The following is a 27,773-nucleotide window of genomic DNA, read 5'->3' as shown; positions in this document are numbered from 1 at the left end:
TAAAGAAATCCCAATCCCTCTGAGCTACATGCTCTAGGGACCTAAACCTTGTCACCACAATAAACATAACATGCTGGAGGGATAGATTCCTGTCCCAGTTCTCTGGAACAAGCTACCTATCTATATCAAACAAAGCTCCTCGTTAACACTCTTCAAGAAAAATCTTGATGATCGGATGGGAAATAGGAAATTCACCCTGGGGATTACTTCTGTGGCTCTGCTTGACAGAGGCACAGTAAAATAATTTTCGTGGGTGGCAAAAGCCAGGATACCGTTTGGCTAGGCTCATATAGGCCTAGGGCCAGTAGCCTAGTACCTACCTATGAAGCTATGCAAGCCATGTCAGTGTTCATCTACATCTACCAGAACCTAATATTCGAGGTCACAATTATGGTCACCCAGTACTGTCAGGTCAGTGAAAAGTCCCATGCGTATACACACACACACACACACACACACACACACACACACACACACACACACACACACACACACACACACACACACACACACACGCATGAAAACACCTCTCTGGTAAACTGTACCTGATCTGACAAAGTAATATGCTGGTCATGAACTCTACACTGGTCATATCTGATGCTGCATGGAGTCTCTCATGAAACAACGTTGTTAACTTTGAACACCTACTCCTCTGTTTGCTGCACTCTAGTTCTGCTTTGAAATCTCATGCCACACTAAGCATGGACACTTTCTACTGCCTCACTGGCTGAAAGCAGGAAGCAGCAGGATATGGACATGGCAAAGCAGGAAATTTTATTTTTTATTTTGTTTTATTTTTTAATTTTTTTCATTTTTAAAGTGACAGTGTTGCTCAGTAAAGTTAAAAAAACTTTCCCGTTTTTTTTTAACATTTAATGTTCTGGCCAGGCCCACCTGTCAGCATGGAGCCATAGGCAGCAGTCTAGTTTCCATAATGCTGGATTTGCCCCTAAGAAAAGTTGTGCTAATCTACTGAAGTAGTTGAAGTAGTTGAAGGATTTAAGACCTTTAATTTTCGTGGTTATAAGTCTTTGGATCATTTCTAGTTGAGAGATATGCCAGGATTTGTACATACCAAAACAGGAATTGTATTCAGTGATACGTCTAATAAGTGAAGAGTACAGAGGCAGAATAACTTCTTTGGATCTTGAAGATATTCCCTTGGAAATGAACTAGGCAGGATAGAAGGATTTACTGACTATAATGAAAGCATGATGATCAAATAAGAGAGAGTCCTCCATATAAGTACATGTTATGACTGCTCTGTCTGAAGATGAGTACAATTTATAATATACAAGGTGGAAGCAACTCTTTTACAAAATGCTGCTATACTGCACTTTTTTAATTTATTTTGAACCCACTTTTGATACACCATTTATGTCCATATTCCAGCCTTTGCTGAAGCTGGTTTGGCTCAGTGGATAACAGTAACCAAAATTTGCAATCATCAGCAAACTTGGCCAACTACATTTCTGGGAAGCTGGCTTGGATGTCTGCAAAATACATGCCAAAAAGGATAGGGCCCAAACTGATCCCTGTGGCACCCCTCTAGTTACAGTTTTACATTCAGAGATGAAACCAGCAACATTCACAACATGGGAGAGCTGCTGGGCAGCCAACTTGCAATTTAGTGGACAATGTATGCATTTATATTACGCTTGTCTATTTCTTCCATAAAACCAGCATGAGGACAGTGTCAAAAGCCTTGGCCAGGTCAAGATAAGCAATGTACACAGAATGACCACTGTCCACAGCCCATGTAACATTTTCAAAGAGGCTTACTAGGTTAAGGAGACAGGACCTGCCCTTCACAAAACCAGTCTGACTGGGATCTTGGTCAGTTAGGATACTGATATCTGCATAAATGAGCTTTAATACACTCTATGGTTTTGCATGCAAAGTGGGTGAGGCTGATGGGTGCATAATTACCTGGGACTGTAGAGGGGCCAGCCTTTTGTAGGGGATTCATAGTAGCTGCCCCCATGCATCAGGCACAAGCCCTTGGACGGGATTCTAAGATTTGTTCCAAGGCAATTTCAGGAGAAACCAAATTCTCTGGGATAGTGGGGGGGGGGGCAACAATGAGTATAGGAGGGGTAAAGTTAGCACTAAATGTGTCTGCTAATATAGACATTATTCCTAAATGTTGTGACTTCATTGCAGAAAGGAGTGTCCTTTGAAATCTGTAGCCACCTTAGGTTCATATTCATTTATGATAACTTGCTCTGTACAGCTGTACATATAGACTGTGTTACTGCAGTTCTCTGTCAGTATACCTTCAGCTAACCTACTTTGAGCTTACATTCATAAACTTTCTTACCATCTCTCTATTCTTATACTTTCCATATATTCTCCATCTCTGAATCAATGCGGTCCTTCCTCCATCTCTTTTTATATTAAGTATTAACTTTTTTGTTAGAATATAATATACCAGTTTATTGGAGTTTTTCTCTTTTTTTTCCTTTCAGAGTCTGTGGTTACTGCATCCAACCCTACACTGCAGGAGCTCTGCCACAACGCTCAACTCCCAAGTGTTTTCACTTATATTTTGTCATTGCATTCTGAAACTTTCAAGATATTGTTGTGCTTTATATTTTTGTCATTCCTTCCATGCTTTTTCTCTAGCCTTCATTACGAGTTTACTCTTTTTGAATAACCAAGTTGCATTATTTGTTTTTAGTCTCTCTTCCTTCTGGGAGGTGCAAACCTATTTAGAATATTCAGGAAAGTTGTATTGAATTCATTTACAGCATGATCTAAGGAAAGGATTTGGGTAGTAATGAACATTTCTGGGTTAAATTTGGAAGGATCATGTGCCAGTGCATGTGTAAGTTGTCTTGTATGGATTGGAAGATGATCAGTGAGAAAGTCTGGCATTGTCCTGTGGTGGTGTATTTTCTAGAGTTTGATACTAGGATCCAGCCTAATAGGAAATTTGATGTCTTGCTATTATGTGTGGGGTTATTAATTTGCTATGTGAAACCAAAGAAGTTCATGCGAGATGTAGGGGAGTTAGAGCCTTTGTCCAACCAATTGACACTCACATCACCTAGAAGTAATTTTCTTGTGGAATTGTTATAGATATCCAATGTAGGTTATCTTCCAGTACAGCTGTATTGTCGCCCAGAGGGATGTAAAGAACAGTAATACATATCTGTTTATAATTGTTTATTTTCAGAAAAGTAATAAAAAGCTCTGCTTAACTGAATTTTGGTATTGATTTGTTATAAAGGGAATGTGGTAGTTGCTGGGACATATAAAGCTATAGCACCACATTTACTCATTGCAGTCATTATGGATGATATTATAGCCAGAAGATGTAATTTTAGAATTTTTTGTTTTTGTTTTTTTTTTTAATTTTAGAATTGTTTGTGATGGGTTTTATGCTGGGTTAAAGCCAAGTTTCAGTTACAGCGAGAATATCAGACTTGGGTTGTGCAATCCAGGCATGTAGTTCAGCAGTTTATTTTTCTTATGCTTCGATCATTTATGGCAGCAAAATTAGATTACTGAGGTTGGATTAACTGTTGTGGGGGTAGAGTAGTGTGTGGAAGAGAATTGCCTTAATGTTCATTGTGATAGGTGGGGCCAGGATTAGCCAGCAGTGCATGGCGAGCAGCAGCGCGCAGTGCATATTCATGCCACGCACCACATTTAAGCAAGGTTTTCTGACAGTTTTCAGTTTTGCGTGGAATGTCACAATGATCACCAAGAGTTCACAGCTAGCTCTCAATCTCTTCGTACAAGACATCTGGACAAAGGCCAATATAATAGGTGGACAATAACTCAGAAATAGTGACATATTTGACATATTTGCTCTATAGATATGTGGTAGAATTACCAGGGGGTTGTGTTCAGATACATGTTATGAAGGATTTGAAATATGAAACTCAAATGCATGTAATATTGAGTCACATCAGTCCTAAATTCATCCCAGTGATATGACAAAAAGCTACAAATGTGATAAGGAACATATCTAGACATTCTATGAAAATCTAGACAGTTGAGAGGTATTAATGCTAAGTTGATGGTCCAGATATAGTACAGGACAGTGTATCTATAGTACAGAGTATTGTGATCTCCCATTCCTGGCATGCTGTACTGAAGATGTGTAAATGATCTGTAAGCGTATATGGACTGCCATGTGAAATAAACACTCAGGGAAAGTGTGTGTATTGAATAGGGACAGTCTGATGAATTGTAGAAATGAATACAGGGAAAGATAAGTGAAATAACCGAATGTACAGCATATGAGGGCATGTCAATGGAAGATGGTTGTAGTAGCAGCACCAATCACATATTTATATGGTACAGTAAGGGCTGCGCAGTGAACATGTGTATTATGTGACTGGCACGCAAGGTGACATAACAATGGGGAGGATGTCTGTGTGAGATGAACATGCTTACATGAATAATCCAGAGGACATCTATCAGGGATCTGACATACGATTGGGGTAGGGTGCATATTGTGAAGCTGTGTAGACTGATTTGCCTGAATATGAGTGCAATCTCAGCAGAGGTCACCAGCAAGTGGGACACAGGTAAAGGCTCAAGGACAACATTGAAAGAACCAACCACAATCATAGACAATATCAGAATAATGCCAGCATTAATCCCAAGCATCTGACATAACGTATGTGACTTAAAGTGATGAGATGATTCTGAACAAACACATTTGTACAACTATCATGATACATTCTCACTCTATGAGAGTAATCAGGCACACTGTTCTGACACAGTAACATCTGCTGGGGTGTTCTGAACAAACACATTTGTACAACTATTATGATACATCCACGCTCTATGAGAGTAATCAGGCACAGTGTTCTGACATGGTAACATCTGCTCTGGGTGTTCTGAACAAACACATTTGTACAACTATTATGATACATCCACACTCTATGAGAGTAATCAGGCACACTGTTCTGACATGGTAACATCTGCTGGGGGTGTTCTGAACAAACACATTTGTACAACTATTATGATACATCCACACTCTATGAGAGTAATCAGGCACACTGTTCTGACATGGTAACATCTGCTGGGGGTGTTCTGAACAAACATATTTGTACAACTATTATGATACATCCACACTCTATGAGAGTAATCAGGCACACTGTTCTGACATGGTAACATCTGCTGGGGGTGTTCTGAACAAACACATTTGTACAACTATTATGATACATCCACACTCTGTGAGAGTAATCAGGCACACTGTTCTGACATGGTAACATCTGCTGGGGGTGTTCTGAACAAACACATTTGTACAACTATTATGATACATCCACACTCTGAGAGTAATCAGGCACACTGTTCTGACACGGTAACATCTGCTGGGGGTGTTCTGAACAAACACATTTGTACAACTATTATGATACATTCACACTCTATGAGAGTAATCAGGCACACTGTTCTGACATGGTAACATCTGCTGGGGGTGTTCTGAACAAACATATTTGTACAACTATTATGATACATCCACACTCTATGAGAGTAATCAGGCACACTGTTCTGACATGGTAACATCTGCTGGGGGTGTTCTGAACAAACACATTTGTACAACTATTATGATACATCCACACTCTATGAGAGTAATCAGGCACACTGTTCTGACATGGTAACATCTGCTGGGGGTGTTCTGAACAAACACATTTGTACAACTATTATGATACATCCACACTCTGTGAGAGTAATCAGGCACACTGTTCTGACATGGTAACATCTGCTGGGGGTGTTCTGAACAAACACATTTGTACAACTATTATGATACATCCACACTCTGAGAGTAATCAGGCACACTGTTCTGACATGGTAACATCTGCTGGGGGTGTTCTGAACAAACACATTTGTACAACTATTATGATACATCCACACTCTGAGAGTAATCAGGCACACTGTTCTGACACGGTAACATCTGCTGGGGGTGTTCTGAACAAACACATTTGTACAACTATTATGATACATTCACACTCTATGAGAGTAATCAGGCACACTGTTCTGACATGGTAACATCTGCTCGAGGTGTTGGAAGGGTCAGTGCTACATCTGTATGCGATATTATGAGCAATACAGGCTAGTTGACTGGAGTGCATGACACATACACACACACACACACACACACATATATATATATATATATATATATATATATATATATATAAACACAATCCACACTGTCGTGAATGTTATCTGTGCCATTAATGTTGTCAAACAGCTATGTATGTAGTCTGTGCATCACCAGATCAGGTAGCACACATGCATCTCGTGTAACAACTTGATGGGTGTTCTACACCATCAGACAGTCACATGTTTATGCCACAAAAAGAATGATGTGGCCAATAAGCTGTGTGACAGATCACTGTAACAATGGTGGCACATTTCAGTTACACATCAGAGGAAGATGTGTAGGGAGGTACATGAAAAAGGGGTGCATTGTACTCATTTATTGGTATGATGAAGGCTGGGAACTATGGAGGCATTATGGCCTCTGATGTGGATGTCCTTCACATACCCAGTACTTGTGTTACATACAAGGGAGTAGTCAGCACTGTGACCACATGCTGGTGGATGTTTCACTCATCAGCTACCCCCGACACAGGTCACATGCCTATTGGTCTGATTATAAGGTGTGATGTCCACATTATACTTGGGTTGTGTGTTTGTTTTCCTGATGTAACAAATCCCCCCTTGTTTTCTTGTCATTGCAGGTGTTGTCTTGGCTGTGGCACCAGTCATTGGCACATGCTGATACTGTCTGCATTATACTAATATCACAGTTGGAGTCAATGACTGCCCACACTCTGTATTCTTTCAGGCAGCTGTTTGGACACAGATGTGTATGTTACCTGTATTGTCCATAATAGACAGGAAAGGGCCTATCAGACAGCCCTGATGTCAGACCTGATCACTGTACCTGAGATATAGGCCACTTCACATATCTCAACATAGTGAGTATGTTATACGCTGGTCTACCCACTTGGTAATATAGCTGTTTCTGGCTACATCTGACAGTGCTGAGTGAATACCTCAGTGTGGATTTGAGTTAAACGCCTTGAACTGGTCAGATTCCACAGAATGATACTGTTGTCATCATGCATGCCCTCGATGATCTCTCTGATGACATCTATCAGATGTAACAGACATGATGTAGCATTAATAACTCACACAGGTCTGCTGCACACAGCAGGGATATTACTAGTGTCCATTTATGAAAGGTCCATGATGACATGTTGGTCTACCTCACAGCTAAGGAAGAGCTGGGATGTGTCTATACATAATTAAACAACAACGAACCATAAATCTGAAAAATACTGAAAGCAGCAAACAGGAACACCAGCATAGGAAGGTAAATTGACTCCTTTATTAACAATCCAAGTCCTCAATAAACAATTAAATGAACATATGATGAACAATATGTACATATATCAATAACAATATAAATACATTTACTTATTTTTTTATTATTCAAAAATTATTAAATTTCCATTCAAAATGTGCCAGTGTCTAAATTGTTGATTCACATTTCATTGGTGTCCACGATGGCAGCACAGATGGATTCATTTTCAGCGTTTTAGTGAGACCACACTTTGAGGGGGGCAATTTTAAGGCCAAATTAAATAAATTGGAATTTAAAATGATTCTAAATTATCATACTTTACATCCAAGGGGCATGAATTGTTAATAAAGGAGTCAATTTACCTTCCTATGCTCGTGTTCCTGTTTGCTGCTTTCAGTATTTTTCAGATGTGTCTATACATGCATGCATCGGGTGGTGTCCCCCCAATTCAGACGGATACATGTCAATGTACACCCTTCTATGAGAACATAGGCATGTGGAGAGTGTGTTCAAGTGTGTATTCAACAATATCTAGAAGGTGTATGCGCTGAGTCACTCCATAAATGATATGCAATGTCGTCACAGCCCATTGATTCCATATGATAGGCCTGGATGATGGTGAGACAATGCACACTGTCTATCTTGATCTGACCTATGGTTTTGACACAATCACTGATGCAGGTATCATTGAGAAACTCTCCCAGCTGGGGATTAAGCCTTATGTCACTAGATGGTTAAACAATTGGCTCTCTGACACAACATGCACTGTGGAAGTTGGTGAATCAACCTGTACCAGTAGAGCTGTCACCACTGGTGTGCCCCAGGGATCGGTGCTTGGCCCTTTACTGTTTGGAATCTATTTATCTACAGTGCAGGCTAAAGTATATGGCCTTTGGCTTACCAAGTTTACTGATTCTTGATTATTGGGTGCGATCACGTCCACCAATGATGATAACATACTACAAGTGAGGCTAACACATGCATACTAGGTGCAATCATTGAGTCCACCAATGATGATAACATACTACAGGAGGGGCTAACACATGCATACTGGGTGCAATCAGTGAGCCCACCAATGATGATAACATACTACAGGAGGGGTTAACACAGACAAATGATTGGTGACAAAACTATACAATCTACAAATAAATGCATAAATTTGCCTTTATGTTGTCTTTCTGAAAAGTGGAATTACATGCTAATTACAGCACTGACAACAGTCTTGCTATGCTGAAACCCAGTGATGCAAACACTATGAACACATGTAGATAGCAATCTGAACTTTGACCACCAACTGTCCACACTGATATTGAAAGCCTATGCTGTGCACATCATAAGTCATGATATCATATTCAGATCTTAGGATTGTATGAAAGCACTGTACTTACACCTCATCAAAACACTAACAGAGTATAATTATCTGTTTTGCATGTACCTCACCAGACATATGCAGCAGCTGGACAGACCACAGAGGTTTCTCATCAAGAAAACACAGGGTCTACAAACCATGCCATGATGTATATGGATAAAAGGAAAGCCATGTCACTGTAAGCTGTATCATATAGGATGCGGTGACTTCTGTCTGGCATCTAGGCCATTCTCCGACCGTGCCCTGGTGGGAATAGTGCATATCCACAAATCAAATATAGCTGATGACATCAGCAGTGTCTGTTAAGGAGAATATGGTAATAACAGTGTCCTACATGCTGGTGTAAAAGGCTCTCTGTAATGTCAATCAAGAGTACAAACACAAAAAACACCAATTTACTGCAGTGGGAATAGAAGCCCTAACTGTCAAGGTACACAGCCTACAGCACAAGCCTGACTTTTATAAGATTGCAGGTCAACTTATAGTGGATGACATCAGCAGGCCATGGAGCGAAGATGTTGTGAGGGCTGTATGAAATGGATGTGTAGGCATGTGCAAGTATAAAAATACTTTCAATCCATGGCATTGGAGAAGTAACGATGAGATACAAACTTCTGCTATTCTGTATAGACACACACACACACACACAGTTGATTGCAGTGAGAACAGAACCTCTACCTATCTAAGCACAAAGACTATAGAACTCAGTACTTTATGCAAGCACCATGGCACAAGTCTGATGTTTATAAGACTGCAGGTCAACTTATAGTGGATGACATCAGCAGGCCATGTTGGGAGGCCTGCATGAAATAGATGCATAGGCATCTGCAAGTATCAAAATACTGTCAGTCCATGACACTGCAGCAGTAACTGTAGGATATGCACTTCTGCTCTTCTGTCTATATACACATACACCCAGTTGGCTGCAGTTAGAAAACAACCCCTACTTATCTAATACACAGACTACAGAACTCAGTACTTTATGCAAGCACCATGGCACAAGTCTGACTTTTACAACACTGCACGTCAACTTATAGTGGATGATTTTAGCAGGCTGTGTGGGAGAGAAGATGTTGGGAAGGCCTGCATAGATTCACAGCCTCATAGGTTCATGGGAGGTTACTAACCTAAAGGCCCCAGGGTGTTTACAAGTCTAACCATGTAAAAACACAAGTACCCTTATTGATCACAGTTAGATGGTCATTGTGATCAGCACTGACTGACCCTGTCCATGAGAGACATAGGTGTCAGTCCAGGGGTGAATCTGCAATCGCCCATCCAGGTGTCAAGGTTGTGCTTGAATAGGGTCATTGAGGAGTACTGCTTCACATGCAATGGGAGCCTACTACAGAGGAATGGTAATCACTGTGAGATATATCTGTCTCCCCAGCATGTTCTTTTTATGTTGCAGGCTAGGTTGAGATCCCTGGAGCAAGTTATTCTTGTCCCATTTGATTTGCAGATATCCAGCATTTCCAGTAGGGCAGGGTCTGAGAGTGCTCTGTAGGCCAGGCATAGGTCACCTCTCAGTAGTCTGCATGATACTGAGTACAGTGACAGGTCTTTCAGTCTTTCCATGTATGTCATGTTTGGACGCCCTGGATTCTCCCAGTCACAAACCTCCAGTTGCTGCAGGTGTCTGTTTCTGGTGAGGTACAGACAGAAGTAAGCATTGTACTCAATTAGTGGTCTGATAAGGGTAGAGTACAGCAGAGCTATGACTTCCCTGGTCTTAGACGTGATAGCCTTATTTATGAAGTACACAATGTAGAATGTGTATCTCACCACTATGGACACATAGTGATTGAAGTGTACATTCCTAACAACATGTGTTCCCAGGTTTCGCAACACTGTGTTTGAGTTTAGATGGGTGCTATGTATACCATAATTAGCAGGGGTGCTTTATTGCCAAAGGAGACAGTGAACCATTGTTTTCTTTAAGGTTCAGTCTGTGAGTTTTGCACCAATCATTTGTCTGTGACAGTCCCTTCTGTAATATGTTAACATCATTGGGGGACTCTATATGACTGCATCCAGTTGACATAAACCACAGGCCATATACCTTTTCCTGGGTTTTAGAGAAATAGTTTCCAAACAGTTGAGGCCCCAGCACAGATTATTGTGGTATTCCACTGGTAAGAAGTCTAGTGGTAGAAGTGCAGTCCCCAACTCTGACAGTGTGTGTTCTGTTAGTGAACCAGTTAGCTATCCATCTAGTAATGTATGGGTTAATTCCTATATGGGAGATTTTCTATATACCTGAATGGGGGATAGTGTCAAAGGCCTTAGATAACTCATCATAGGTGGTATGTCCTGTTATCCCTCATCCAGGTCTTTGGAGTCAGTATCAAACAAGTCCACTAGGTTTAATAAGCAATATCTACCCTTCACCAAACCAAAATGGGTTGGGTCATGTGTGTTGAAAGTCACCTATGTTCCTGTGGATAAGGTCCATGTTGATTCCTTCCATAGCCTTGCAGATAAGGCTTTTTATGCTTATGGGTCAATAGTTCTAGTTCTGCATGTTACCAGATTGATGTGCATTACATATCACCCAACATTTGATATTCATTTCTGAAGTGTAGTGTAGGTGATATATTTGTGGATAAGCCGCGGTGGTGCAGCGGTAGCGGTGTCGCTTCACAGCAAGAGGTTCTCCCATTCAATTCATGGCTGGAGCGCCTTCTGTGTGGAGTCTGCATGTCCTCCCCGTGGTCGAGTGGCATTCAAAAGACATGCGTGAATGGCCGTGCCTTCATTAAAGGTTGGATGTCGAGCTCGAACCTCGGCACCATAAAAATCTACTGCCAGTCATTAGTGGACAGGAGTTCCGCTGTGGCAACCCCTAACCAGGAAAAGCCGAAAGAAGAAGAAGGTGATATAATTGTGGAAAAAGTACTGAGACACCAGGGTTGCAGTGCCTGGGGGGAGGCAACACATAGTTGTATTGTGAATATGTGACAAATTGTTAGATAGGGCCTTCAGTTTATGTTTCCACATGTAATTTCATGAGATAGGAAAAGGACAGTAAACAGCAGTAATACATAACATTTACTTTTCTATTGCATGGCAAGCAGCGGGTTTGTGCAATTGTTAGCAAAGTGTTTGCACATATGAGATACACATTTTCAATACTTTCCATGTTTGTGCATAGTTAAGTAGTGTGTAAATGCAAAAAGTCTGACAGTTTGTATTCAGGGAATGAAAAATACCTGCTGCTTAACTGACTCTGTGGCAGCAGATGTAAATGCATGTGGCAGCAGATGTAAATGCATTGACACATTTCTTTTTGAGCCCAGATGATAATGTGTTCGAATCTGGGTGTATCTAATACTTTTATATACTTTTACATAAATACTGTTAATGCAATGACATGAATTGTGTTGCTGTCTATTGACATAGTGCAGCAGGTTTAAGCAGCATTTTTCCCCCACTCATCGTTGCTGTGCATTGGTGCATGATGCACACATCTGTGCAAACACAGAGCCCCAAAAGTGAAGGGATCCATTGCTTTTTCTGCCACTTATGTGTGTTCTGTGTGATTCTATTTTTTGACCAGCTTAAAGCTGTTAAAATGGGGTAGATAGGAAAGTGGTAAAATGGGGAGAAAGCAGTACAGAAATGTGCAGAAGGGAGGTAAGAAAGAACCACGGCTATCCATTTCTTTAGCATTTTAAATTGAAACTATGTGCAGAATATTAACTGAATCTGGACTGTCACCTCCAAAAAGAGGGGTGACAACAATGCAATCATGTTGTATAGCCAATTGGACTAAATCAAGTGTGTCAAGAAGATGTGTGTGAAGTGGAGAGCTATGTATTGGATGATTTCTTCTTTTTTTTTTTTTTTTTTTTTTGTGGGACAGCTGCTCATTTTTTTTTTAATTTCAAAAGGAGAGGAATGTTGGAGAAGGGATATAAGTATGGCTGGGTCAGATAAGCTGGGTAGATGAGGAAGCATTTGCAAATATACAAGGCAAATAAGACAAGATGCAGGGATGGTGATGGATACAAAAGGTTGGTGGACACCATGATTGGAGTGAAGGACGTGACAACACAGGCTGATGCCCATCGAGCATAGAGACAGTGAGAATCAAGTCCTCACCCACTAGACTGTCATCACTGTCACTTTACTCCACTTGTGGCTGGAGTGCTTGACATCTCCTCCTCCTCTTCCTCCTCCTTCTATAGATCAAGACGGAGAGCAGCCTCTCCATCCTTTGTAAGCATGCACCAATGGTGCGGTGCACAACCCTAAGCACCATCCCTGGCAACTCACTGCAAGTGATGAAATCACCATCTCCACCACTGCTCCTAGAGGATACCACTGCACCAGTTTCCAGGGCAGGACTACCTGAGGGCACAATTATAGCAGGGGCAGCAGAGACAGTACTGCCAGGTTGCCTCCCAGACATGCTGGGCATCAGTGCTGGAGCTGGTGAAGCAAGGATAGACTGATCCACTGAGTCTGGCCTATGTTGCTGTGCTGCGGAGCATTTAGTGATGTGGTACACATGGAAAACATGGAGACATTTTGATGACACATAATAGAAAATAAAAAAAGAGATAAAGATTGGGGTGAGAGATAAAAAGAGATAAAATTAATACCATCATATGTGACATACAATGCATTAATACAATTATGCAACTGTTTTATCTGAAGTATTACATTTAAGTATACCTCCTAACAGATACATGTTGCTGAAAGTGATCCTTAAAATGTGCATATACTACACATATGTGTGTTCCACTTATATAGATTACAGTTTACAGCAGGACATTTGTGCCACTGGTATAGAGTTTTTAAGTTAAAGTAAATATTATTGAAGAAATAAAAGTATTGTATAGTTCTGAATTGTAGTATGTGAATCCACAATGTCTGACTTCAGTCTAATATTAGACTCTTACAAATGGTTTGTGCAACAGACTAATGCATGCATACTTACTTTAACAGTTGGGATATACATGCTCAATTTGATACAACTCTATAAAATACCAAAAAAGCTATCTTTAACTTCTGACGCTACAATAACACATCTCTTCTGTTGCATACATACCACTTGCTTCCCTCAGTCTCTCCCATCGAGAAGCATGGGCCTGCACATTGAACTCACTCTCCCTGGCAGCTAGGAAAAGAAGAGAAAAGCATTATGCATACCAGTCTTGCCTATATTAAGCTTTCCAAGTCTTACAAGTACTCTATTAATTTCATGCTAACACAGCTGTGGAATGTCCGCAGTCTCAAATTCCTCCAACCAACGGTTGATAGTATCCCTTTTATCTCCTATTTAGGTCACTAAAATGATGCCTACATTGCTCTCCAGTGCACAGGATACTAGTAGCACTGGCTACAGCCTGGGCCAAACTATTCAATGCCTCAGACTTGTACTGGGAGCCAGAATAATCCCCTTGCAGAAGCCTTTGGCTGTGGTGCTTTACCAGGAGTCCAATAAATATCCTGGACTCCAGGAGACCCCACCTTTGTGCTCTAAACCTGACCCCTTCCCCACTAATGCCGACCATGTCTACCAGCAGACCTAGAGCAATGGAGGCTGATGCTTTCTAGCCAATTCCAGTTCTCACATTTACTGGTAGTGCGCAAACCTGAGGAATGCATTTGCATGACGTTAAGTGGACAGCAGCAGTGCCAAGCAGGGAGGAATTAAATAATTGCAATTGGAAGGTTAATCTGACAATTGGCCTTAGTTTGAGGGGTGACTGCTGATGTAGCCTGAAAATCTTTATTGGAAATTGGAAGGTAACTATTAGCTGAGTTAGATTTGCAGACATGCACTGGGGGTATAAATGTAATGACCTGACACATTTGGTTTTCCCTTTATACACTGAGAAATTGATTATTACACTATGGTATTCAAACATAGGCATAAAGGACAAAACATTTTCTTCTACAGCATTGATTTTCCATCTTTGCCACAGAAGAAGTGCTGCTCAGACATAGTCAGGAATCATTCATAAATACAGATGACAGTATGAGCTGTTACAAATGTATGTGCATGACCTGACAAGGTTATTGGATATAGATCCAGTAGTGTATGTGTCTTAGGTAATTGTGAAGACCATGCAAGGCCATACAGCAGAATTATACTTACAGAACTATAGTACATAGTGTACCCTCAGTCATACATCTGAAAACACAAAAATGGTGTCTCATCCCTCATACATATAATTCATAACAGATCCATTATCTAAAGTGTTATAAGGGAGAGTGAATTTAATGGGAAGTGGGAAACAGTAAAAGTATATGGGGATGTATTAGAACCCAGGACCATGTATATGGCAGTCATACAGTTATACCTGTTGCCACAAGAATGTTGAAATAACACTTGTCTAATTTTCAGTTCATTGCTATAAACTGCACTGTCACAACAGTAAGAAAAAAGGTTGCACACCCTGTACTAAAACCCAGGACCATCTGTACTCCAGCCCTACACTTACACCTGCTGCAACAAGATTAGTTACATGGCATTTCTTAATTTACTAATCATTCTTAAGGTCTCTGTGTTAACTGCCTAAAAATGCCACTTAGTCAATTGCACAGTGCCCAGCAGAATAAATTAAATTTATCCCATTTCTATTATTGGCTGTCTAGGTCCTGTCTGCAGGTGTTCTGTCTGCTTCCTGCATGGTCTAGTTTGTCCAGTTTGCGCACTGCTGTGCTCTGAGCAAACAAGAGAAGCACAGCCAAATCTGCTATTCACTTTCCTCTGTTTCCAGTGATTGTGCTAAGTGGCACATCACCCAAGCACTGCCCCCCCCAAAAAAAATAAATAAACAAGAAATAAAAGAAAAGAAAAAAAGGACACGTAGTTGAAATGAGGAAAGCGATCTATGACACACACACTAGAAAATGTTGGTTCACATGATATATTTCTACAGAGACCTGGATTTGAACTCTCACTCCAATGAACCTTCAGAGCACAGAAAGGGTTCCTTACCCTCTTTGCCACACAAATAGCTTTGCAGCAAGGAAATTGTAAGTGCAATCTGGATAACTGGATGTGAAATAGAAAATACATCCCTGGGAATCCAACCGTGTCCCTGCTGGACAGGAGCATTGGGTGCTGATTTGTCTGTACATGGGCTACACTATTGTCTAGGCTTATAAGGGCATTGGGGGCAATAGCCTAGTAATATCCTATGATCCTATGAAATTAAATCATTCTGCATATAGCCAAATGCAACATCATCTACAGTAATATGAAACCATACAACTGCTATTTGTACATTTATTATTTTTGGATCTAGTGCACTAAATGATCACAGAACCATTTATGACTATTGCTTGCAAATATACAGCTCTGTCTTACCTCTCTGTGTTTGTTGGTCATTATTCTCTTATCTGACCAGTAATCTGAGATGTGCAGTCTGTAATTCATTCTATATCACTGGTTTTAAAATGTGTGGGGATATTAAATGGAAATAATATCATATGCAGTTGCCAACAAATGAAGGGGAGGTTGTATGTTAATGAACAGAAACTGTGAATGTTGTGCTGCTTATTTACATTTCCAACCTTACATCTAACACTTTGTAAATCTAACCTGACACACCCACCATACCTTTCAACTGTCCAGATTTTTGCCTGATATTTTTGATTTGTTCCTCATAAAATTTGCAGTTTTCTAACAAATCATCGGATGACCTGTGGATTAAAGTCACTAAATAATAATATGCATTTGAGTTTCAGACTTAATATCCCTCAGGAAATGTATGTTAACATAAACTCTGTTACCCAAGCAAATGTCTAAGTTTATAAGAGCAATATTTAAAATCTGTCCCTGTTTTTGAGCCTTTGTCCCCCCATTTTGTCTGTCTTTGTCTAGGTTTCTTGCATTAAAGAAGTTGAGAGGTATGACACCCACTGGATGTAGGGTAGCCTGCAGTGCTGTTGCTTTTTCCTTCTCCCAACCAGTAATCATTCACAGTTGCAATCCATTAAAAACAAACACTAATAGTGTGCTTGCACTATGTTCACATCTGTTACAAAGAGCCAAGTATTTGGTATTCAGGTATTCTAAACATTTTACTCCTCATTTGAATGTTCACTGTGCTAGCAGCCCTGAATCTACACCATATAAAAAGTCAACCAAATAGCTAGGAAAACTGAAGGTGAGGCGACTTTATTTATTTGTCATTTGTTAATAGCATTAGCCAATTGAGCCAAAAAGGCCCATTTTCAGTGGCGACCCAAGAAGGAAAGCTCCAGAGGAAAATAAAAACTACATATTAACATACATACATACATGGAACAAGAATATTGCAAAGTTAAATCATACATTCAAAAAGCAAGAAAAATACAAATTGATACATTCAAAAATCAAGAAAATTAAACATTGATATCATTGCATAGTTTTACAGTAACAGATAATTACATGGCAAGTATAAACAAAAACCTGCTGCTATTAATAGAGAGTATAAGTGGTAGAAGACCCTAACATAAAGACTGGTTTATGTGGAGAACACAGAACAGAGGCTATTACTTTGGGATATATCTACACAGAGGATTACTGAAGTTGAGAAGGTATGCTTACATTTTGTCAGCCACATACTGCATTTGCTGGAATGTAATTAAGAAAAATCTAAAGCAAAAGCTTTTACATTTTTATCTGTATGCATTAGTTAAAAGCGTACTAATGCCATGGACATGCTTGTCAATTCATTTCACATGTATACATGATTAGCAATACCTTAAAATGGAATGTTCTATGATAAATCTGTAGACATGTTTCACACACAGTTCATTTGATAGCACTTTTATCATTTGAAAGATGTTTGTTAGCAAAATGTGTCATTTGCCTATTTTTTTGGGAGGAGCAAAGCTGCATTTCTGTTATAGCACAATCAAGGATATGTTGCTATTGTTACTCTCATGTTTTGCAACCAGCCTGTTGTTCATATTTCACATTTCTAGACTGGTTTATGCTTCTCCAGTGGGTAATATTGAGATGCTACCATTTCTAGTCTATCTGAGAACAGTTATTTTGTAGTTATGTATGTGTATTATCCATATCTTGTCTTTTAGGCCACCTAGGACTATGCCACCCAGGCATCTCAATCCTTAAAGATCACCCTTTAGTGATACTGAAAACCAGGTTATTGTTTATGCTTTTAGGCAACATGGTGCCTTCCAGCTTGAAAAAAGATGGGGAGATATGTCACTCAGAATGCAGATCAGGTGGCAGATTGTCGATGATGCTAATGCCATGGGTGGCCATGGCAGGACATATGAGCAGGTGCACCATAGGGCTACTGACATGATCACCATCTGCATGGTGGAGAACAGCTACAGTGGGCCATGATCGGATGGGTACTAGAGGCCTGCTACAGAGCTGTCACTAACACCAAATGAAGAGTTCCTGTCTACTGCGAGGGAAACAGACAGCTCCCAGGAAAGTGCAGAATAGCATGTCCTTGACATCAGTGCAACAGTTTCAGAGACAGCAAGCATGTCCCAGGAAGAGCTTCCAGGTAGTCTTTTGTGTCTCAGTTGTTGAATACTGTTGAATAGTAAAAAAATATAATTTAAATCAATACATTGAATTTATTTTGGTGGGAAACTAAATATTGCTTCAGTTAGACTGAAGATTGCTACAGTTAATGACACATTCTGATCAATTAGCTTAGGTTGGAGTTGTCATCCAAGTTCTTGTTGAAAGTATAGTTACTGAACATATAAGGAATAAATATATAATCCCCTGTGTTACTGTTATTTGTGATTATGTTGTCTTTACCTTTTCTTAACTTCTTCCAGGACCATCTAGCTTGCAGGGGATACCCTCATCTGCAGATTGTAAGCCAAACATTTTTATATCAGTACTAATGAGCAATTTAAAGAGATATTTTAGTGTGTGCCGTTGTCAGGTCTGTTGTGTGTATTGCTGTACTGTCTAATAGTAGCAGCACTGTTGTTTTGTTAGCATATATTGGAGTATAGTAGTTTAGGTATTAATTGTTCCTGTGTTTGTTGCTTATTATCACAGGTGATCCTGACAGTAGAAGTGTGGGATGTCTACCACCTGATGTCAGAGTATCAGCAGACTCTGATGATGACGGTGGCCAAACAGAGGCATAGTCAGGGAGTGCAGAGGTTGAATCTGACACTGAGGTTGACATATATCCATCCCCTGCAGTTCCATCAAACACAGCCAGTAGGCCTATGCCTATCCATTCTAGTGAGCCCTCAGGTATTGGGCAGGTGGAGAGAGAGGCAACTGATCAGGGAAGTGTGGTTAGTGCAGCTTCAGTACCTGTTGACTCTGGTAGTAACCAAAGTGTTGGCAAGGTGCCATGCAGGAGGGAGCTCAGAAGAGGCCTGCTGTCCATCCTCCACCTGATGCAAGTGTATCTTCCTGTGCCACTCGGCATATATTTAGGGCCATCATGGAGGCACAGGCACATTCCCATTGGTGCTCTAGAAAAATTTATTTTATTTATTTTATTTTATTTTACATTTGTTGACCGGGAATGTCCGACTAGGTTCCACAGAGCCTGTTTTCAGCAGAGGCCCAGGGAGAAATGCTCCAGATGCATGTCTTTGGAATGTGGGAGGAAACCGGAGTACCCGGAGGAAACCCACGTGAGAATGCTTATGGTTGTAGATGTGGTACAGACTGACATACATGACTGCCTCCAGCTTATTGCTGATTCAATGGATTGGATGAATGACATGTTGGAATGGGCAGAGTCTGTGATGGAAAGTCTACTGTGAGGAGGATGGCATCCTTGTGAGCATAGGTCAGCCACATCATCTGCAGTTAGCCAGTGAGGCCATTCCCGATCATGCTTTCATAGTGGCAGTACTTCCACTGTTCCATCTCTGGCTGAGCTGTCAACATCCAAACATGGCAGGCCATGGGGTTGTGGTCCTGGGCACACTCATGAAGGGAACTTGTCCAGCAAACATCATTCAAGTTCAGGTAGCAGCATTGCATCTGACCATGGGCATGAACATGCCAGTGCAACTCCTGCCAGAGCCAGTTCTCCTGGTCGGGGATGACAATGATGAACTGCCACGTCTACCATGCACGGCTCACACCTGTCCAACATACCAAGATGTACAGCTATAACAGAGCTTGGCTGTGTTCATGCAGACACTCACACACCAATTTCACCTGGAGGACCCCTAAAGACACACACACAACAGTTACATGGTTCAGCTGTGCAGCTTAAAATTCATTTTGTCTCACTGCCAGTTTTTTAGTTTATCCAAATGTCTGCCTGCTTCTCTTTCTTGCTCACACGCACTCACCGAACTTTTGTGCCAACCTAGGCTTCCTGTTCCCCCATACAACACCCTGTGCAAGTGATAATAACTGTGTCATATCCCTAGTTTGTATCTTTTGGATTCGGAGATACATAAGCTTTGTGTCTCATGCTCAGGTTGCATAACTGACTTAGTGCTTAGTATATCTGCATTTGTGATGCTGAATTGGTAATTCTACCTTTGTCTTATATTCATCTTAGAAAGTTAAACCGTTGATAACATCAACATTTTCCATCTTTATTATGAATTATCTTGTGAGGGCTGTGAAGTCTGAAACTGCAGTGTGTATCATTACTTTCTGACTTCTCTCTTTAATGATTTTCATGCAAACATATGGTGCTAAACTGAGGGCATGCAGTGACCATCATTACTTTTGAGAGGTATGATTGTGCGACTCTTTGATACCTGAGGTCTACTACTTAATAATGGAAACATATAAGTCAAATAAGTCCCTGCTGTCACTTGTTAAGGTCCTTTCTGTGCAAATATCCCACCTTTTACTTGGTTACACTACCAAGTAATGAAATGCAAGGGTATGCCACTCATTCATATTATTACACAATACACTCCAGGTTCAAGACTTACCTTGTAAATCCAGCAGTTGCAACAGTTTTAGTTCAGGGCTGACTCTGTCTGATGCAAGCAGTACACAACCAATACATGGGGAGTTAAAGGTTGTGAGGGTTAACTAATATAAATGTTACTGCATGCATGCATGCATGTAGGAGGAAGGGTTGAGCCACTTAGGTGGTGAGTGAGTGTGCTAATGCGTCATCTCTTAGCCAGTGCAAGGGCATATTGAGCATGCCTACATCTGCCTACAGCCACAGCAGCTGGTAGTTCTCCTTCTGACTCATCTGCATGTGGCTGTGATGACCTTGGCATTGGTGGTGGCATGTGTGCTCTTTGTTGATCCTGTTGAAGCTGTTTTCTCAGGATAATGTTGTGTAACATGGCACATGCTGTGAATATTTCAGTACCTGTATGTGGATTGTAATGCAAGGTTCCCCCAGATCTACTGAGGCACTGGAACCACAACCTCAGCAGACAAAACACTTGCTCTATGATATTTCTGGTTTGAGCATGTGCCTCATTATAGCACACTTTAGTGGGTGTGTGTGCATTTCTGATGGGTGTCATAAGCCACGGTTCCAATGCATAACCAGCATCCCCCCAAAAAAATGACCTTGTGGGATATTCCGTCTAGTGAACAGCTGATAAAGTTGGGAGGTGTGCCAGATATATGACTTGTGGTAATGGCCAGGGTTGCCAGCAAACACATTCAAAATGATTCATTTGGAATTACACATGACTTGTCAGTTAATAGAGTAGAAGCCCATTCTATTTATGTAGACCCTTCCCTGTTCCCTGGGTGTTAACTTAATATCTATATGTGTGCAATCTATGGCATACTGTACTTCAGGGTAGTGTATCACAGGGTAGAATGCCTGTATATTTGTGCTACTCACACCTTTGTTCATAGGTTCATAGGTTCATAGGTTTATACTAGGCTATCTGCCCTAAGGCATTTATAAGCCTAGCCCAAAGTTTTGTGGCTTACGCCACCCCTTATATGAAAAAATACTGTGCCCATTAGTTTGTTGTGCCTCTGTCCAGCAGTGGCACAGAGATGATTCCCGGGGTAAACCTACAATCTCCCATCCACAGGTCAAGATGTCTCTAGATGTCTCTTTGTCTCTAGTGGGATGGGTTCCCCTTGGTTTGCCCTGGCTCTGAGTTGAGGATGACAGTGGTTGCAGTTCCTGTAGTGTGTCTCTATCCACCCTGCCCTGTATATTTGTGCTACTCACACCTTTGTCTCCACTGGGGTAGGTTCCCCTCGGTTTGCCCTGGCTCTGAGTTGAGGATGACAGAGGTTGCAGAGTTCCTGTAGTGTGTCTCTATCCACTCTGCCCTGTATATTTGTGCTACTCACACCTTTGTCTCTAGTGGGATGGGTTCACATTGGCCTGGCTCTGATTTGAGGATGACAGCGGTTGCAGGGTTCCTGTAGTGTGTCTCTATCCATCTTGCCCTGTATATTTGTGCTACTCACACCTTTGTCTGTAGTGGGATGGGTTCCCCTTGGTTTGCTCTGACTCTGAGTTGAGGATGACAGCAGTTGCAAGGTTCCTGTAGTGTGTCTCTATCCACCTTGCCCTGTATATTTGTGCTACTCACACCTTTGTCTCTAGTGGGATGGGTTCCCCTTGGCCTGGCTCTGATTTGTGGATGACAGCAGTTGTAGGGTTCCTGTAGTGTGTCTCTATCCACCCTGCCCTGTATATTTGTGCTACTCACACCTTTGTCTCTTGTGGGATTGGCTCCCATTGGCCTGGCTCTGATTTGAGGATGACAGCGGTTGCAGGGTTCCTGTAGTGTGTCTCTATCCACCTTGCCCTGTATATTTGTGCTACTCACACTTTTGTCTCTAGTGGGATGGGTTCCCCTTGGCCTGGCTCTGATTTGTGGATGACAGCAGTTGCAGGGTTCCTGTAGTGTGTCTCTATCCACCCTGCCCTGTATATTTGTGCTACTCACACCTTTGTCTCTAGTGGGATGGGTTCCCCTTGGTTTGCTCTGACTCTGAGTTGAGGATGACAGCGGTTGCAGGGTTCCTGCGGTGTGTCACTATCCACCCTGCTGCACTCTACAATTTCCACATCGTATAAGTTGTGATAAGTTACTCTTTTCCTTCCTTTTCTTGAACATCAGCAGCATAGACTTCAGCCTGTTATAAACACACACACACACACACACACACACACACACATGAATTAAAGCAACAGCAGCCCCTAACATGCTTTCTGTGTAGCCTAGTTCCCATGGCTATATTCCAATAGGTTTTGGAATTTGCAGGGAAAACCAGCACTGAGTCATCACTGTGCTTTATAGCTTGTTGAATAGCTCATCCATCTCGGATCTGTTGATGAACATACAATTCATCTGCTTAGGCTATAATTAGCATGCCATGGTGTTTACCTTGTTTGCACAGCTCTACACACTGTGTATAGCTGCGTACTGAATCTAAAACAGTGTGTTAGCAAACATGGTAAAAATGCACCATGTAGGTTTTATTGAAACTGGCGGAAGATTTAATTTTTTTTGTTTGTTTTTCTTTTTTATGGCTTAATGAGTACTCTTCAGCTGGAAGAGAATTACATGCGAAAAATATTCCATTTTTGGAAAAAAAACTCTAATTCAATGTTAGCACTTCTCAGATGGAATATCATAAACTGGCCAATCTTTGTGTTTTCTGTGTCTCACAGTGTATTCTTTACCTTCCAAAAAAGATTTGAGTTTTCCTGGTGCACTTTTCTGGCTTAAAATTCTGATTAATATTCTGCATCCTGGACACAGTTCTGCACCATGTCGCTTTTGGTAATAGTCATCTTTTCCCTTTTAGAGCTACCTTTGATGTCACTTCTTTTCTAGTATTAATAGTAAGCATCATATCAGCTGAAATTCTGTGGTATCATCTATAAAGAATTAAATAAGGTGCAAATCCTCACTGAGTGTGCAGTTATTCATGTGGATAAAATTAACAAGAAAGCTTTCTAATCTGATTTTGCATCGATGGAGAGATTGTACTACTTAGATTCTCAGCACTGACAAGCATATGAACCGTGTTTCATTAAATCTGTCTATATGATCGTTTACGTGAGGATTTTAAGGAATTGTACAAAAACCCCAAATTTGCAGCAAGCTTGAAGTCTGATAAGCAATCCGTTTTCAAATTCTTTACCTTGATTATGACAGTCTAGAACAAAATCTCAAGATGAGTTCAACGTCCTAAAGATCTTGTCAAATTAGTTTTGTCAGCTTTGTTACTGCAGATATAAGCCTCTGCACATCTTATAAAATGGGACACCATGTCCTGAACAGAATTGAGTATGAACTCCTTTTGGGCAAATACAAATCCTGAATCCCAGTTTCAGCAATCACCGTGGTTGCATTCTTTCCATTGTCCTGCAACTGAGGAGTTAGTATATACAAGCTGGGGAGATGAGGGAGCTCTCACAAAAACTGGTAGCACATGAGGGCTTAACCCCCTGCAAAGAAAACATTTCCCCCCACCGGAAATGCTTCTTCAGTTATTGTTATACATGCAAACAGCACTCATACTAACTCTGTGTGGCTAGATGAACATGATTCTATAACATGACACAGAATTATTAAGCTGTATTCATACCCTCCTTTATGTTTTCCTAGATGCAAGTCTCAGAATGAGATGATCTTGAAGGAAGAGACACAACTGTTATTTTCAGTGGCTCTTTGATCATTTTGTCAGGACTTTTGTGTTTCAGACAACATACCTTGGTAATGTATAATGCATACAAAAGTAACTAAAGCAGATTGAAATTCAGTGCGAGATCAGCTCTACTGCTAAATGTTCCATTTCTTCACTGTTTTCTTTGAAACGTGTCAGGTGAAACGTTACAGGTATAACAGACTGTGTTGTGTGACTGAAATGAAGTCGTCAGAGAGCAGCAGGACCAAGATGGATCATCAGGCAACAGGCTCGGAGAGATAAACGTATACAGTCAGACCTCATGATTAAAAAACAAAGTAAATAGTTCAGAAATTCTTAAGCAGAATAGTTCTTTAACATTACATGCCAACAAGAGTCACATCCATTTAAACAAACGCACATTATTATTTTACTATGTGTTTTTGAGGCCTATTAATACACTATATATTCCATTGCATATACCTCCATGCAGCTGACAAGTCTGGCTTGCCACCTGGACTGATATGCCTTTGGAGAGAACTGCAGCATGGGTAAGAAAGTGAAAGCAGTCTAAATATGGCATAATCCTTAGCAGCTGCAGGAATTGTGCCCTACTGCCCCTTCCCCCTTCAAGGGACAGCAGGTACCCTCATGAGGCAGGGTCTGCAGTGCCAGTAGCGGGTTCCTATTTCAGTACACCATCCCTGGTTAGGGACGGCAGGTACCCTGATGAGGCAGGGTCTACAGTGCCAGTAGTGGGTTCCTATTTCAGTGCACCATCCCTGGTTAGTGTTGCCAGGTACCCTTATGAGGCAGGGTCTGCAGTGTCAGCAGTGGGTTCCTATTTCAGTGCACCATCCCTGGTTAGGGATGTCAGATACCCTCATGAGGCAGGGTCTACAGTGCCAGCAGTGGGTTCCTGTTTCAGTGCACCATCCCTGGTTAGGGGACAGCATGTACCCTCATGAGGCAGGATCTGCAGTGCTAGCAGTTGGTTCCTATTTCAGTGCACCATCCCTGATTTGGGATGGCAGGTACCCTCATGAGGCAGGGTCTGCACTGCCAGCAGTGGGTTCCTATTTCAGTGCACCATCCCTGATTATATCATATAACACTGCTTATTAGGTCATAGTTCTAAACTCTTATCAGTATTACAGGTCATTGCTTACTCCTGGCTTCTGTCCAGTGGTAATGACCCAGTGACTGTAAAACCATCATCCCTCTACAATGAAGCAGTTAACACTGGACCCTAACTCTTTTCCCCATCCTGGCACCTTCATCTTATGGACAGTTAGATTCATCCGAGTTAACTGCACTTCATTTAGTAATCAATCACCTTACTGTGGAGCTGAAACTGACTGGCAAATGGATAAAACATGATAGAAAGTGTAAATCCCCCTAGACACAATATATGGGTAACTTCCTCCAAATGTAATCTGGAACTATTTGTACTATTATAAGTCACTACACAAAACAAAGGCAGAGCTCCAGTGTTTGAAATAAAATAAAGAAAATACAATTAGTGTAACAACAAGGTTTTCCAAAACATATCTCATTGATGGACAGAAAGCATATAAAACCCATCTCAGTGTAACACTGTAACAGTCCAGTTAAGCTACAAATATTTACTAAAAAGTAAGTCACCTGATCATAATGGTTTTCACTTTAAGTAGTACCCTCTGTGTAGTAATTTCCTGTGATTTATTTAGTCATCTACTATCTAAAACAATGAATGATAAAATTTTAGAAGACCTGGATCCTTTTCTATGAAGCACATTAATCCCAAAGTCCAAGACCTAGCACCATAAGTGTGCAGATATTGCCATTGTCCATTTTTGGTCTTGTAGATAAAAAGTTTAGAAAAGTTAATCCTTATTTGTCACCTTAACAGTAAGAATATGATATTTGCAGGCAGCTTTTTTAATAACTGTACCCCTTTGTTTCACACATCCCAGTTATGTTAGCCTCATAATCTGCCTCACAATTCATAGGGGCTGTAATCGTCCACTAAGATAACTACAACTGAATTTTCTTTTGCATCTACTTTGGAACATAGACTTTGTCATTGGCTTCATTCTGCACTAAAACTTGTGTATAATGACTGGTTTAACTCCAGCTAAGTTTGATACATTATTACTCTTCCTGTCAAATCATCTAATTTGGAACTGAATGGACAGAGACAAGGATGGCATTGTCTTGAGATTTGTTAGAGTGAGTTTTATCATGTAAAATGCATAGCGTGGGTTGTCTGCATATAAGCTGAATCCGAAAAAAGCTCAACACTTAACTTGCATGATACACAACTCAAACTTAGTGCCAACATAATGACACAAAATCTTAATTTTCCGATGAAAATTTATATGAAAGTCAAGGATGGCCAGTGGCTACATGTTATTCCCTAACCTCCAAACCTGCAATAATATTTGTCAAGACATAATTTATTTGCAAAACCTATACCTAAACTTATTAGAAATTTTAAGCATAAAAAACTTATATGATGTAAACATTTTAGTCATGATGTTTAGAGCACGTCACCCTTGTATAATCCATAATTCCTGGAGCATTCAACAAGTGTAAAAATATACCTTGTGGTAGAAATAACCCTTGAGGTTGTAACTACATATATCAGAGCACAAAGCCCTCAACATCATATTCTCCAATAAAGAATGAATATTATAGCAAAAGTTGGCATTCTAAATGGTCAGATAAAGCTCAGAACTGAACTAATACAAAATATAAAAAGGGGTAGCCCACACTGCCCCCCAATATACTAAATAGTTTATTACATATAAATTTGAGGTCATGCAACCTATTATTTAGCAAGGGTGTGTAGGGGTGCAACCCCTAGAGTCAGAAGGGTACAGTCTGCCATGTATGAAAAGTAACCAGACAATGTCATGTGGTGCAGCCCCCATGTTAGAGAGGTGTATCACCCTCCCCCATTTCAGAATGCTGCAGCCTTCTAAAGTCAGGGGGCACAGGGGGCATGTTTCCTGCATAAATACTTAATGTCACACGTAAACTGCATTTCTACATCCTGATGCCACTCCATTTTAAAATCAGTAATGATTTTACATTCTGTAGAAGTCTAGTTTTATTATACACTACTACTAAATGTCTAAGAATTGGTATTCATTCATCATAGGTTCAAACTATAATTGAAAAGCAAGTGAATTCCAGAGATACAGAGCTTGATAAAAAAAAAAATAAGGAGCATAAATACAAAGGCACACCACTGGCTCGAATACTCAATGAAACTCTTTATTGAAAGTGGAACAGTAAGCGCTTTCGCGTTGCACAGATCGCTTCTTCAGACTTAATGAAATTTTAAAAGCAAACTGCCATTTAAATAGCTCTTTGTGCATCACCTGACCCATAATTGCCTACAATTAAAAGCTTAAAGTGGTATACATAGCTATATATCCAGGTATATGTATATAAATATAGAGTTAAAATGTATAAAAAATATGTACATAAAATATATCAAAAACACTATAAATACAATGCTCTAAAATATACATATAAAAAATATAGAATGAATAAATAATTTACTA

This window comes from Protopterus annectens, chromosome 14.part0 (genome assembly GCF_019279795.1).
Source record: "Protopterus annectens isolate FY-2018-M chromosome 14.part0, PAN1.0, whole genome shotgun sequence".
In the NCBI taxonomy this organism is placed as follows: Eukaryota; Metazoa; Chordata; order Ceratodontiformes; family Protopteridae; genus Protopterus; species Protopterus annectens.
Note: the sequence above shows the minus strand (reverse complement) of the source record.